Source organism: Ictalurus punctatus, chromosome 7 (genome assembly GCF_001660625.3).
Source record: "Ictalurus punctatus breed USDA103 chromosome 7, Coco_2.0, whole genome shotgun sequence".
NCBI classification, from domain to species: domain Eukaryota; kingdom Metazoa; phylum Chordata; class Actinopteri; order Siluriformes; family Ictaluridae; genus Ictalurus; species Ictalurus punctatus.
Genome location: NC_030422.2, coordinates 8,317,046 through 8,330,921, shown reverse-complemented (window position 1 = coordinate 8,330,921; position 13,876 = coordinate 8,317,046). Strand labels below are relative to the sequence as shown.

At 39.0% G+C, this 13,876-nt stretch overlaps 1 protein-coding gene across 2 annotated transcripts in view; it reads right to left on the bottom strand.

The window, feature by feature from the left end:
• Positions 1–13,876, bottom strand: part of rem2 (RAS (RAD and GEM)-like GTP binding 2) — a 38,238-nt gene that overhangs the window by 12,499 nt on the left and 11,863 nt on the right. The window lies entirely within an intron of this gene.

Genomic DNA, 13,876 nt, shown 5'->3' with positions numbered 1-13,876 from the left:
GTGGTAAGTCTGAAGTTTACACCCCTAATACTAAAAAAAAAAAAAAAAAAAAAAAGAAGAAAAAAAAACCAACCTTTCTGATTTCACATATGATTACAGATACAGATTTTCTTTTGGAGCACTAAACAGATACAGATACAGATACAGATCGTATACACTCCACGCATGTACAGGAGACGAAGCCAGTGTGCAGAGATTCTGACTGGACTCGATTTGTGTAATGCTCTGAAATTTGCTGCGACCCAGGAGATGGATGCTGAGCTCAGGTGTGCTCTGCCAACGTCCCAACGCTTAGATCCCTCAGTCCTTACTCCGGCATACTTAAAGCTGTAATTTTGACAGGCGAAGTGAAATAGAGCGCACCTGCCCCCTCCCTTCACGTCTGTCACGGGGCCCTCTAGTGTCTCTTCTTGGGTGTGAGATAGAAATACTGACAGCTTGTTTATTTATCCCCATTCTCTTTGTAATCCTAGAGACAGACAGAAAGCGAGGGAGAGAAAGAGAGCGAGAGAAAGAGAGAGCGAGATGGAGAAAAGAACACCAGACAAGGCTACTGTCTCTTTCTGTCTGCCCTATTTTGTTAAAGGTCCAAATCCTCAGGAGAAATTCACATCCCCTTGTATCATGCCCTTGAGGTGAAGATTTACAGCCCCATATCCATTCTAGTGGGGGAGGGTGAGCTGGAAGGATAAAACAGAGGGATAAAAAAAATAAAAACAGCCAAGCCACCTGCCACTACGCCTAAGAGAGGATGGACGTGAACGATTCCTCTTTTCCCCGAGACGGACAGTAAGGTTTGTAGAATTTGAGGGCAAACAAGGGGTCGATAGTGTGAGGAAAGATGGGCACTCTCTGGGGAAGTCCTGACAAAACTAAAAAGGTCTTTCCATCACGAGATTGATTTACACACTCGCACAACCGCTAAGGGCTCTGTGCTGTTTTCGGCTGCTCTCGCCATCTGTCAGTGTCCGCCTGCTCGTGTACTCAGTTACACACACACACACACACACACACACACACACACACACACACAGTCATGGCTTTAACAGTCATAAATACAGTCACAGCTTTGGAAAATAAACCCCTGTGTGTTGCTTCCTCATACACACTGATTAAAATAATGCACCGTGTCTAAAGCTGAAAACATTTATTAACGCCCTCGTTCAGAATCACAACCATCTCGCAAACCTATTTCACTTTCCTGGCATGTGAATAGGTATGGCAATTCATATTTATGGCAAACCAATTCGATTTTATTTGTATAGCACTTTTTTTTGTAAGAGACACTGACACAAAGCAGCTTTACAGAAATCCGGATGTAGATTTAGATTCCTAACGAGCAAGCCAGAGGCCATCATGGCGAGGACAAAACTCCCTGAGGAAGAAACCTTAAACTCATATTTAATAATACGGTTGTTGTTTTTTTGACAATGTACTTAATATTACGTACCAATATTAAATATGGTAATAATGACCTAATATGACATCCACTTATAATCAGTTAATACCAAGTAGTTGGTGTACTGGTGTACACTGTCATCCAATCGCATCAGGCATTACTCTTCATTCAAACACCCACATCTAAGGGCCTTTCTCCATCTGTGCCAAATTAGCGAGCCAAGCCGAGATCTCTGATAATCTTGAGGTGCAAAACGAGTGCATTAGGCAGTATGAATAAACGCTAAAATCAATTATTTGTGACAAGTTAATTTCTATCTTGTACATCCAAACCTTTTGAAGTAATTACATACAAAAATAGATTTTGGATGTGATAAGACTATTGGTGTAATGATCTATGACCAAAAGGGCTAATGTATGCTGGTGTGAAGGGTTGCCAGGTCTCAGCACAATTTGCACTCCAATTACAACTTAAACACTGCACAAGAAGCCCAGAAACTAGCAGGATTGGAAAATGGAGTCGCAGTATTTCACTGTGGTATAGATGCATTTCTGATTTGATGCAACCCTGCTTGGGTGACTCACGAGGGGGTGTGTCTGAAACACAGGGCACAATCTGCGGTTACTGAATTGTGCTGTAAAAGTCCCGCAGCTCTCTGAAGCCCAAATTTGTTTTAGAATCCTCCGTTCTCTACTTTAAGTTCTAAGTTCACTTTCAAAAATAAACTTCCGAATCGCCGTCACTGAATTAGAGATAAGGATCGTGGTGGATCAAGAGGCTATCCCTGGAACACTGAGCAAGAGATGGAAATAAATCCAGGCTTAGAGTACCTTAAAGTTCACCAAACACATGCACTTGCCTTTAATAAATTGCTCCGTGGCAGAGGGGGCTGTGGTCCAGAGAAGCCAGGAGACTCGGACAACAAACGGGTAACATATGAGTGGCTGCACCTGTGTGGGATTAACGTGCTAATATACAGTCATGTGAAACAAATAAGTACACCCCATGGAAAGTGATGGCTTTTTTGACATAATTGGACAAGCAAACATTTGATCATGTTTGAAACAGTGCCTATTAATGAAGTTTATATACTTGAAAAAAACCACAAAGAAAATTAGCTTTTTCAATCATTTATTCAACAGAAATGACAAAAGATGTGATATTCTTCTGTGGAAAAAGTAAGTACACCCTTGGCCTCAGAAGCTGGTATTGCCCCCTTTAGCATAAGTGTCCACCAGGATTGCTGGAATTTGTGACCACTCTTCCATGCAATATTGTTTAATTCTCAAGCTGTTTGGGGGTTTTCTTGCATGTTCTGCCAGTTTCAAATCTTTCAATGGGATTCAAATCCTGACTTTGACTAGGCCATTACATAGACCTCCATTTCTTTGTTTTGAGCCATTCCTTGGTGAATTTGTTAGTGTGTTCAGGATCATTATCCTGTTGAAACGTCCACTTTCAATTCAACTTTCGATCAGATGGCCTCATATTTTCTTCCAGCACTCTTTGATGATGCAGAATACATAGCTGAATCAATGAATGCAAGCTTTTCAGTCCCTGAGGCAGGGAAGCAACCCCAAACCATAACATTTCCACCACCGTGCTTCACAGTTGGTATGAGGTACTTCTCCTGAAAAGCTTTCTTTGGTCTGCGCCAAACATGTCTACTGTTACTGTGGCCAAACAACTCTATCTTTGATTCGTCTGTCCAGAGCACATTATTCCAAAAGGCCTGGTCTTTGCCTATACGCTCATTGGCAAACTGTAGTCTTGCAAAGGCTTTTTCCTGGTATGCGTTCTATGCAGGTGAAATTTTGCAATCTCTTTCTGATTGTAGATGCATGCACTTTGACACCAACAGTTGCAAGACTTACTAGCAGATCCTGTGATTAAATGTTGGGGTTCTTGGAGACTTCTATTTGCTTCAGACGGTCTGCTCTTGGGCTGAATTTGTGGGGACGGCCGATCCTAGATAAATTGGAAGTTGTTTGAAATCTGCACTATTTGTAGATTATTTTCCTAACAGTGAAATGATGTATTTCAAATAATTTGGAAATTTTTTTTAAAATCCTTTGCCAGACTCATAGGCATCCACAACCTTTTTTTTCTGAAGGCCTTACAGAACTCTTTAGAGCTTGATGACACCACACACCTCAATAACAAAGGGAACACCAGACACTAGATCTGAGAGGGGTATAAATAAGACAGGTCCCACCTGCACTCCCTAAGCAGGTTCTAATCACTGGTATCCAATCCTGAACATCTGATTCTAATTTTAGGGATCTGAAGGTGTGATAAATGTAGGGGTGCATGTACGTTTTCCATGTGACCGATCTGTTTGTTAATTTAAATTGTGAAAATTGTGTGCATCACCTTCATTAATAGGCACTGTTACATAGAGGATCAAATGTTTCTTTGTTCAAATGTGTCAAAAAAGCCAACAATTTCCATATGGTGTACTTATTTTTTTCAAATGACTGTATATCCCATGCGTCTAGCAGAAAGACAGAGCTGGTGCATCTTGAGAAAGATGAATGACAGGACCCTGCTGAGCCTGTGTATGGATTTATTTTTATTGATTTGTTTTAGGTTCTTTTCTTATGAGAATTTCTTATCGGGGGTGGGGTGGAGAGAGAAACAAAAACAAAACAATAATAAGCACAGCTCTCTTCTGCCTGCTTCCAGAGTAATTCTGTTCTACACACTAGGGTATAGCACACACAATGTTCTTCTCTTCTTAAAAGTTGCTGACGCATTACACGGGTGTCATAGAAATGAGCTTTTATCTTTCACACACACTTTCCCTCTACTCACCCACAAAACACCCTCCAACTTCAGCATAAAGCACACACACACCTCTGCGGATACACAACACTTACCTTCTTGCCAAACTACAGAAGAAACAGAAGACAGCTTTACACCTACAGAACAGAGTCTTGCTCACCACACTGACATTTTAAGAGCACCTCCATTTTCTCGCACTGACGGGGTGCTGAAACGTTAGAAACGCTACAACCCACTCTCATTTCACAATCGAAAACCGGTAAACAGAAGTGTACACACGTACTACCAGTGTACTTGTCCTCTGTGTAGTCGGCATTATTACCCAGGTGGAAAAGAAGTGCTTTGTTTTATTTTATTTCCCTGACTTGGACCTTGCGAAGGTGGACAGCACAGATATAATAAAAATAATAATAATAATAACAACAAAATAAAAACACAGAAGAGTAGAACACTAGGGCAGCTCCCGCGAACAACTGAACAGTTAAGACAGATACATAGAGGTGCGCCTGCCAAGTCGAAGCAGGCAAAAATAGTTCTTCTTGATGGTAAGTTCATTATTGGTAGCTATTTGTGTAACTTACTTTGAGCCCACTTTGGGTTTCAAAAATATTTTTCCTAGGTGTCTAGTGCTGGTGTGCATTTCCTAATGTTAACCAACACGTGAAATGCTGACATTAACTGATATAACAGGATACTGATACTTGCTAACTAGGGGAGCTGCAGGGAGCTCTGGCTAGTTGCCCTGATACACACTGTTCCCACGCCGTTTTGGGCTACTTCTCGTTTCTCCAAATCTCCGCAACAAAGGTGAAGTTTGCAAAGTTAGCATGACCCACAGTTTGACACATTAACGGGAAATACCCTAGGTTTAAATAAACCCCAATTATCAACATACGACATATACAACATACCTTGTAATCCACACGGGTTGCTTTATTGCTTCGAATAATACAATAATATCAGTGGCTTTGCAACTGAACTCTGCTTACTGTAATAGGTGTTGTTGAGCCTCTTTTTAACCTTGTGTTCAATGTAACATATACAGGCTGTGCTGGATCGTGACAATGAATGAGAGGCTGAAAATGGAAGTCAAGAATCTGAGAACAGTCTTTTTCTTCTCCCTAGAACACTCATGTCGAGCTTGATGAGGATGTAGTCACAGCTTTGAAAGGTAAATGAATAAGCATTAATATGTAGATGTGAAACACGTTTATTTAAACAGGTTTTTGTGCAGTTTTTTTTAGTGATTGTTGCAGTAGGAAAAAAAAAAAACCCCGTGATGCAATTTGCAAAGTTTTTGTGCTTTTTGCAGAAACTACTTGAATTGGCAAAATTGCAGTTGCATGAAATTGCCTTTCACAGTGATGTTTGTTGGTAAATGAGATCTTTTAGCTGTACTTGTGTTCGACGCTCGTGAATCAAAGAGGGATTTGGCTGAAATCGCGTTGTGATGACGTCAATCTGCGGAAAATCTGCGATAATTTTTTTTAAAAATCGTTAACATCGTTAATCGTTGCATTAGCAGAACAAAATCAAGAGAATAATAATAAAGACGTAGTGTAACAACAGCATTGCAGTTACAGTGCATCTTTTTTTAACAGAATAAATTCCAGTGTTTAATCAAGAGACAGTCAACTACAAATGAAGGACAAACCAATCTAGGTGTTAGTACTGGACTAACTCTGTATAACATACTTGCAACTGCGCTGTTTTTTTCTTGTAGAGCTTCATTGCCTCTTTCAAAGAGGTCTTAGAGGCCATGAAAAGAGGCTCATCTTACAGCTCAGGTTCAAGCGCTAGTTGCAGCGAGCTGTGTCTTCCTGCATCCTCAGAAACGGTTAGAAAAGACCTTGTGATAATCCAAATTTGATAGTTGTAATAAGAATCTATTTTAGCCGTGTGTCTGTTGTGTGTCTGTGTGCATGTACGACCACTTCACAAAATCCAGTAGCATAGTACCTGCTTTTGATTTTGTGTGAATCGTTACAATATCTCTGCTTGTTTCTTATTCTATTCAGATTGCCCTTGCTGATTCTGATGTTACAGTCCTCAAGTGGATGTTTGAAAGTCTCAACAAATCACAAGTTTCACTTTTCACCCAAATACCACCAAGGATACACAAGGGATTTATTTTTGTAATGTACACAACAAGATATAGTACATTAAACGTTTTCTAGTTTTCAAAGTGTGTGTGTGTTTTGTTTTGTTTTTTTACTGATTTTTATTGTACTGAAGGGGCATTTTGCACTGTATATTTAATACAGTAATACAACATTATTTTCATACTGAATGGTTTTATAAAACAGCTTTTTATTATACTAATAGTTGCACTTGTAGTGTGCTGGTAATAAATTACTAATGAGTTGATATGCTATTGGAGATGTTCTGGAAACACATTAATGTGAAGCTTAAACTATTTTCTTCAAGAATAGCATAAAAGTGTATTTTAAATTAAATTTAAAGAAGCACAATTAAATTAAACTAAAGGTAATTGAATTGGTTCCATTTTAACACCACTAAGTACATTAAAAATACATTGCAATTAGCTTAAAATGGGTCTTAAAACATATCTAAGAGAACACTTAATGTACTTAAAGTTGTTCCAAAATAACACATTTAATATGCACTTAGTATAGTACAATTAAAATATGATAAGTGCATCGGGAAAAAAAGCACAACATAAGTAGATTTCTTTTTCACCTGGGTATGTCCAGTTCTTGTTTGTAAACAAAATGTACAGATGTTACCGATCCTCAGTCTTCCACTGAAACATAAACATTTCAGAATTCCTTCCAAAAACGGTAAATAACTTCTCGCAGAAATATCCGTTTATGCGTTGTCATCCATACAAGTCTCTATGCAAGTTGTAACTATAGAATCAAGTGCATTAATATAAACCTGTGCAGCCGGAACTACTGTCCGAGTATCAACAATCAGAAGCAAGAATTCAAGTGTGATATGGTATAAACAGGGGTTGTGTTAACTTGGAATTTCCTGTCATTTAGCGAATTTTGTCAGATACAAAGTCTAGGAGTGTCTGCCACAGACACAGAACACTGAAACCACTGTTGTTCTTCTGCTAGCTAACTAGTTTATTGGAATTGTGTTCATTAGCAACTGTGACTTAAAAGAACTAGCTAGCTAGCCAAGTGTTAGAAATGTAGCTAGCTTTTTACATCTTACCTTAATCTCACATATACCATTAATAGGCTGTTTGGATTCGCTGTCACCTGACCAATGTTCACAATGGCAACTGCTACTATTACACTATAATTCATTACTATTAGGATATGATAGACAGTCCCTACAGTATTTTGCGATCGCAGAAGTGGACACAAAATCAAGGAAGCGCCACAATATTCGGAGGAGCTTTCAAAATTACCACAGATGGTCCGCAGATTTGGGCCGAGACGTGTCATTTGATGTCATCATAATGAACATTCAGCCAAAGCCCTCTTTGATTCATGTGTGTCGAACATGAGTACAGTTAAAAGGTCTCCTTTACCAACAAAATCACTGTGAAAGATAATTTCGTGCAATTGCAATTTCGCCAGTTCAAGTAGTTTTCTGCCTAAAAAAAAAGCACAAAAAACCCAGCAAATTGCGTCGCAAATTAAAAAAAAAAAAAAAAAAAACACACAACAAAATCAAGCATTTTTGGCCACAACAATCACAAAAAAAAACAACTCTGTACAGACTGAATAGAGTTGCTGTGAGAAAGGTCTCAATTGTTCAAATGGCAAATGAGAGATAAATTTAGGAGAATATGGCAAAATTTTCAATGTGACTGGTAGCTATGTTCCACACTGTTGCATATTATTTCCCCCAAATTATTATTTCAGAGAGGCCAACAGAGAACCTATTGGAACAAATAATGAAAATGGTGTGGGGAAAAATCCAAATATCTCTCACAGACTGAATAACTGACAATGACTAGAAGTTTTCAATTTCAGATATTAAAAAATAACCTTGTGTTTGAGAGTAATTAAGCTATTTAGTTCATGGCTGTTAGTAAGAATATGCATTGGCACCTTTCCTAAAGAAGAACTTAGCTGTTAACTAATCAGCTGTTAATTTTCTCCCTTTGTAAACAGCCAACTCTAAAGCGCATAATTGCAAATAATGCATATAAAAAGAAGCCGACAGTAAACCAAACCACACTATAATACTATGCATCAACAAAGGATAAGCAGCAAATTACAGCGCCATTATCACTCATGGAATAAAAACAACCATTGATTTTCTTGATGCCTTGATATCAAATTTCATGTAACACCATATTGATTCTTATAGCTAATATGGATGGAAACCCAAGGAAAGGAAGATAAATATCATTTTACAAGCTTTATATCACACCCCAGTTGAATGCTTGATTCTGATTGGTAAGGAGACGTGTATTCATTGTCTATAATAGCAGCTCTAGTGATGTATTAATGTGTGTTTTCTAATGCATAAGTTTGTATGGTGGATGCTCTACTTAAAAAAAACAAAAAAACAAATGTAATTGTTGATATGATGAGGATTTCTGTGAGGAAATATTATTTAACATTTAGGGAAGCAGCCCCCAGTGTCAGCGCTTTGTAACAGTCAGGGATAAAGCTGTAACTGCATTTTGGCTGGTTAGGGAACAACTGTTTATAGCTGCTATAAGTAACAGGAACCGCCTTGTTTTGAAATTGCTAGTGGCATAAGAGGAATCACGTACTTTGGGATGTGCTGTTATTGGACAATAATCAAACTTTGGGTTCGTAACAGGGTCGGGTCACATCACGACACCCTGTTGGTGATTATTTTCCTATAACAGCATACTCTGTCGCGCTTTTACACAGAATGGCTTTTACAAGAGCGCACAATTAACAAATGCTAATCAGTTTGGAGGAGCTCACTGTTTACCACAGTTACATGAATACATTTACTAAAATCAAATAGTGCACTCTGTCATGCTAATTGGTCTCATCTCTAAATAACCAGTCCAACATTTCCATAGACATATTGTGTCATGTTCCGTTCTGTTGCTGTTCCACCCTGCCGAATATCTCCATTCTTTTCTATGGAACTGTTTTAGTAAAATGATCTAAAGCATTGGTATTTCATCACACTGATAAAATGCAATGTCAGCAACCTTCAGTTTTACGATACAATGCTTTTCAGAGCAGTATACACACACATACACACACTTCTCATACACCTGTCCTCTTACTGCGCAGTCATCATTTTGTCTGGACCAATTTCAGAGTTGTAAACAAAGCGTTGAGCTGTGGCATCTGCAGAAATACAAATGTTCGTGAAACTATCCACCTTGAATGCTAAATCAACCTGCGTACCACTATCTGCATACAATTATGTCTAGTTTTGGTGCTGTAGTTTGGTAAAGGTAGGAGCAGGAGTGGACAAATTGTAAATTTTGGTTGTTTGAAAACCTAATGACAAGACTAAACACTAGTCCGTAAGATTATGTATAAAATATGGCAAACTAGTTAGCTACTTAAATACAGATGCAAACAAGTACATACTGTACATTCCACATAAAGGAATTACTTTGTCTACACAATGTCATTAGGCTTTCCTAAGAAAGCTTCTAATGTAGCACATCGTATTTGAAACCTCGACAACAAGCCAGCAAGTTGTTGGCTACTAGTTAGCAATGAGCGGTGGTCTAGCATCTTTATTTTTTGTCAGCATGTGCTGTGCTAATTGGAGAGATACAGTATAGTTGTGAGCAAATGTGAATGTACCTAGGCCAAAAATATATATCTCAGTTTGTCATAAGTCCATACATTTCATGTTACCATACATTTCTTCTGACACGTCAATTAGGGCATCTACATAGTTCACATCAGAAGTAATTTTAAACCAGTCGATTAGAGACAAATTCACTAATTCGGTATTCCAGACAGTCTCTTTAAACAGTCTGGAAGATTCAAGAAATTAATGTAATGACTTTTAAAAGCTTCTGATTAGCCACTTACCATAGGTAGGAGTTAATAGGGAGTGCACCTGTGGCTGTATTTAAAGGCCTACTTTTAGAGCTAGAGCCGTTTTGCCCTTCACACCATTGGAATATCCAAAGAACAAAGTCAAGACATCCACAGAAATGTCAACCTCCAGAAGACCGGTTCCTCCTTAGGAACAATTTATAAACAACTGTATGCGAATATAAAAACCCCGATACCACACGGACACTGCATCCTTCAGGAAGGATGCATAAATTAACTCCCGGGGACGAATGAGCTTTGGTCTGAAAGGTTCAACTGAACCCCAAGACAACAACAAACTTACTGATGAAGGGGTTGGAGGCATCAGACACCAAACACGTATATCCACCATCCACCAAGGCAGTCCCACATTGCCGTGGCTTGAAAAACAGTCAAGCAAGAAAGAAGACTGGCATAAAATTGCAAGACTGAAGTTTGCAGGTGATCACCAGGACAAAGACCTAGCTTTTCAGAGGACAAAAATTTAACACTTTGACCATAATGATCAGCACTAGGTATGGGCGGGTGGGGGGTTTAATTCAAAGAACACCATCCCAAATGTGAAGCATGCAGGTGGTAGCATAAAGTTGTGATGTCTTCCAGCAGGACAATGATCCCAAGCATACCTCCAAAGGTGTAACAGAATGGCTTAAAGACAACAAAGTAAAAGTACTGGAATGGCCATCACAAACCCTGACCTGAAACTTATAGAAAATGTCTCGACTGAACTGAAACAGCATGTCCAAGCAAGGAGTCCCACAAACCTGACTGAGCGACACCAGTTCTGTCAGGAGGAATGGGCAGAAATTCCAGCAAAATATTGTGAGAAATTTGTGGAAGGCTATCCCAAGTTAAGAAATTAAAAGGTTCCACATATATGTGGATGCACATTTTTGACCCACTGGAAATCTGACATAGTAAATAACCGCTGAAATTAATTGGTCTCTTAGCTGTTATTTTGAAATGACCTCTTATGGAAATAAAGTAAAGTAGACACCCTAATTGACTTAACATAGGAAATGAAGATGAAACGTGTGGGGTTGACTCCCGGCTTATGTGTTTGTTTGGTTCTTTCTTTGTTTGTTTGCATATTTATATGGTCGATTAACACAGTGATACTGTGAAACTGTGGTATTTTTAGACAGTATAAATATTTTCACACTCTGAAAATAAACTATTGCAATTTTCATGACTATTCTTAGGTAAGGTGACATATTTATCCCTTGACTCAGTGCCATGTCAGAGTTAAGTTTCAGGATCCAGGCTGCTGTTGAACAATAGAGTGGACTCGTTAGCACAGGTTGGACAGGTTTCAAATTTGTACACCAAACTAAAGCATAAATGCAAACCAGTAACAGTGGCTTATGGCAGGAACAGGCAGTCTATTTTAGGAAACTGGATGACCCATTCTGCTGCTATTTACTACCTGCTGTCAAGCGTGTTTCAGGCCTCCAGGAGACCCAAAGCAGTCTACTCCAGGCAGTGTGTGTTTGAGTGCAGAGAGACAAGCGTGTCTATCCTGCTGAGTATGCATAAGAGCCGGGCGTGAGAGTGCAGTGTATACATCTGCATATGCATGAGTGCTCGTGTATGAAGCATACTGTGATTGTGTGGGCTGACTTGCGTGTGCTTTCCTGCACAGGCTCAAGTGATTATAGTGGATTAGGTGGCTGTCTATGTTTCAGTAAAGGTAATTGAAATGTGCCGATGTCTAATATTCCCTTATTAGCAGAGGAAAGCTGTTTTTGAAGCCCTGATTTATGTTATTAACCTGATTGGTCAGAGCAACAAAAAAAAGGCCTTCAGGGCCTCCAATCAGTTAACATTTCAAGCCTCTGGAAACAAGATTAAATTCATGCAACTGATGACATGAAATACTGGGTGCACACTAATTTATGCTGCTTTAGGCAGTCAGGATTTGCATAAAGTATGGAGAGTTTGGTCTGTCCGTAATTGGACGGTAATTCTATGCCACAGTCAATTGATTGGATCCTGAAGTGTTAGACTTGCCAGTAAATGTGGCACTACATCAAAAAGTCTCAAATTCAGAACTAGAATAAATGTGTGGGTCCTTCCTATGGTCAAATGATAGGATTTCCACTGAATAATGCTACGCCTACTTATACATTTAGAACCTAATCTACTTATGGAAAATAACATTATCGGTAAACGTAAATAGGAAATGAGTTCTCACTTTGATTACCAGCCTCATCCATATTGGTCTGTCTCATCACCTGAGGTAAAAGTCACTTGTGATATTTAAACACGATCCTCACTGTTGTCTCTTTGCTCGACTGAGCTAATGGGTTTTCCCAGACCACCTCAAAAATCCACAAACATGATATATTAAAATCTAATGCCTGGTACATTGTTATTGTAAAAAAAAAAAAACTGATTCTGCATTCTTTCAAATCAAAATAGATCATTGAAGAATATTTTCAATTGTGACAAACACCTTTGTGTGGCTGTAGATATACTGTAGATTAGGGATATCACGAGAACCGATACTTCGGTACCAACATTGTTAAAACGTGACAGTACTTGTTTTTCTGCAGTAGGGTAGTAGCGATTGTAATGAACGTACCGAGGTTGCAATTCTTTCGGACTTGAAGGGGGCAGCAAATACACGACAAAGTGTTTTAGTCGGTCCACAAGTGTTGAAGAAGAAGATGAATGCCTACAAATACACGGGAAAAACTACAGAAGTTTAGCTCCGCCCCGACTTGTTGAGAGGAAAGTGATGAGATAAATATGTAAATAGATCGCATTCGAGGAGGATGACAAACATATAATTGATGCTCTGAAGCCGGTGTGCAACCGATGCTATAGTTCATTTCAAACAAAGCGAGGAAACACCTGGGATTTGGTGAAGCACCTGAAAGATGGCCCTATATTATGTTTGTTTGAGGCAGCTGGCATCGTGGCCGTGAAACCAGCTAACATTATGCTCCATGTAATGTTTGCGATAGCCTGTTATTTGTTAAAGACGCTAACGCATTGAAAGGTTATAAACTACACTACCTCCTAATGGGCCACCATGCATCGCCATTCAGCTGGTGTCCTGTCAGCTAAATGTAGCCTAATGTCACTAATAATTATTCAAATGTTCATGCTTTTAATAAATCTTTTTGTCCTGCCACCATATCAGTGAATTTAAACTAATGCTTGCATTCAGAGTATAAGGTGTGTGTGCGCGCGCGTGTTTAGGAGTACACCTCCACTGTAGCCTTCAATCATTGTCAGACAGTGCTTGATAACTAAAATATCCCCCTCTCTCTCTTTGCCAGTATGAGCCAGAGGAGGATGTCCTCCAGGAGAGTTTAATTAATTTAATTAATTTTTATACCACACCGTGGTATCAACTTTGGCATCAAGTATCGTGTACTTTTGGTGCTATCGGTACCGACTACTAGATTTTTGGTATCGTGACATCCCTTCTGTAGATATGTGTCAAAGTCTATCATTAAAATCATCAATCCACTCATATGACCAGAGAAGAAAAGATGTAAGTCACTGCCAGTTCTTGAGGTGTGTACAGCAGCTTTAAATCATCTTTAACGATGATTTGAATGCTGAACGCAACATACACAGTTATCTTACCTGACCAAGTGCATCATCTTGTAACAAAACAACAACCCAAGACATCAAGGAAAAGCAACATGATTTTCATTGCTAAATCACTGAATCTATTTTAACCACATTTCCTTACACAACTGAA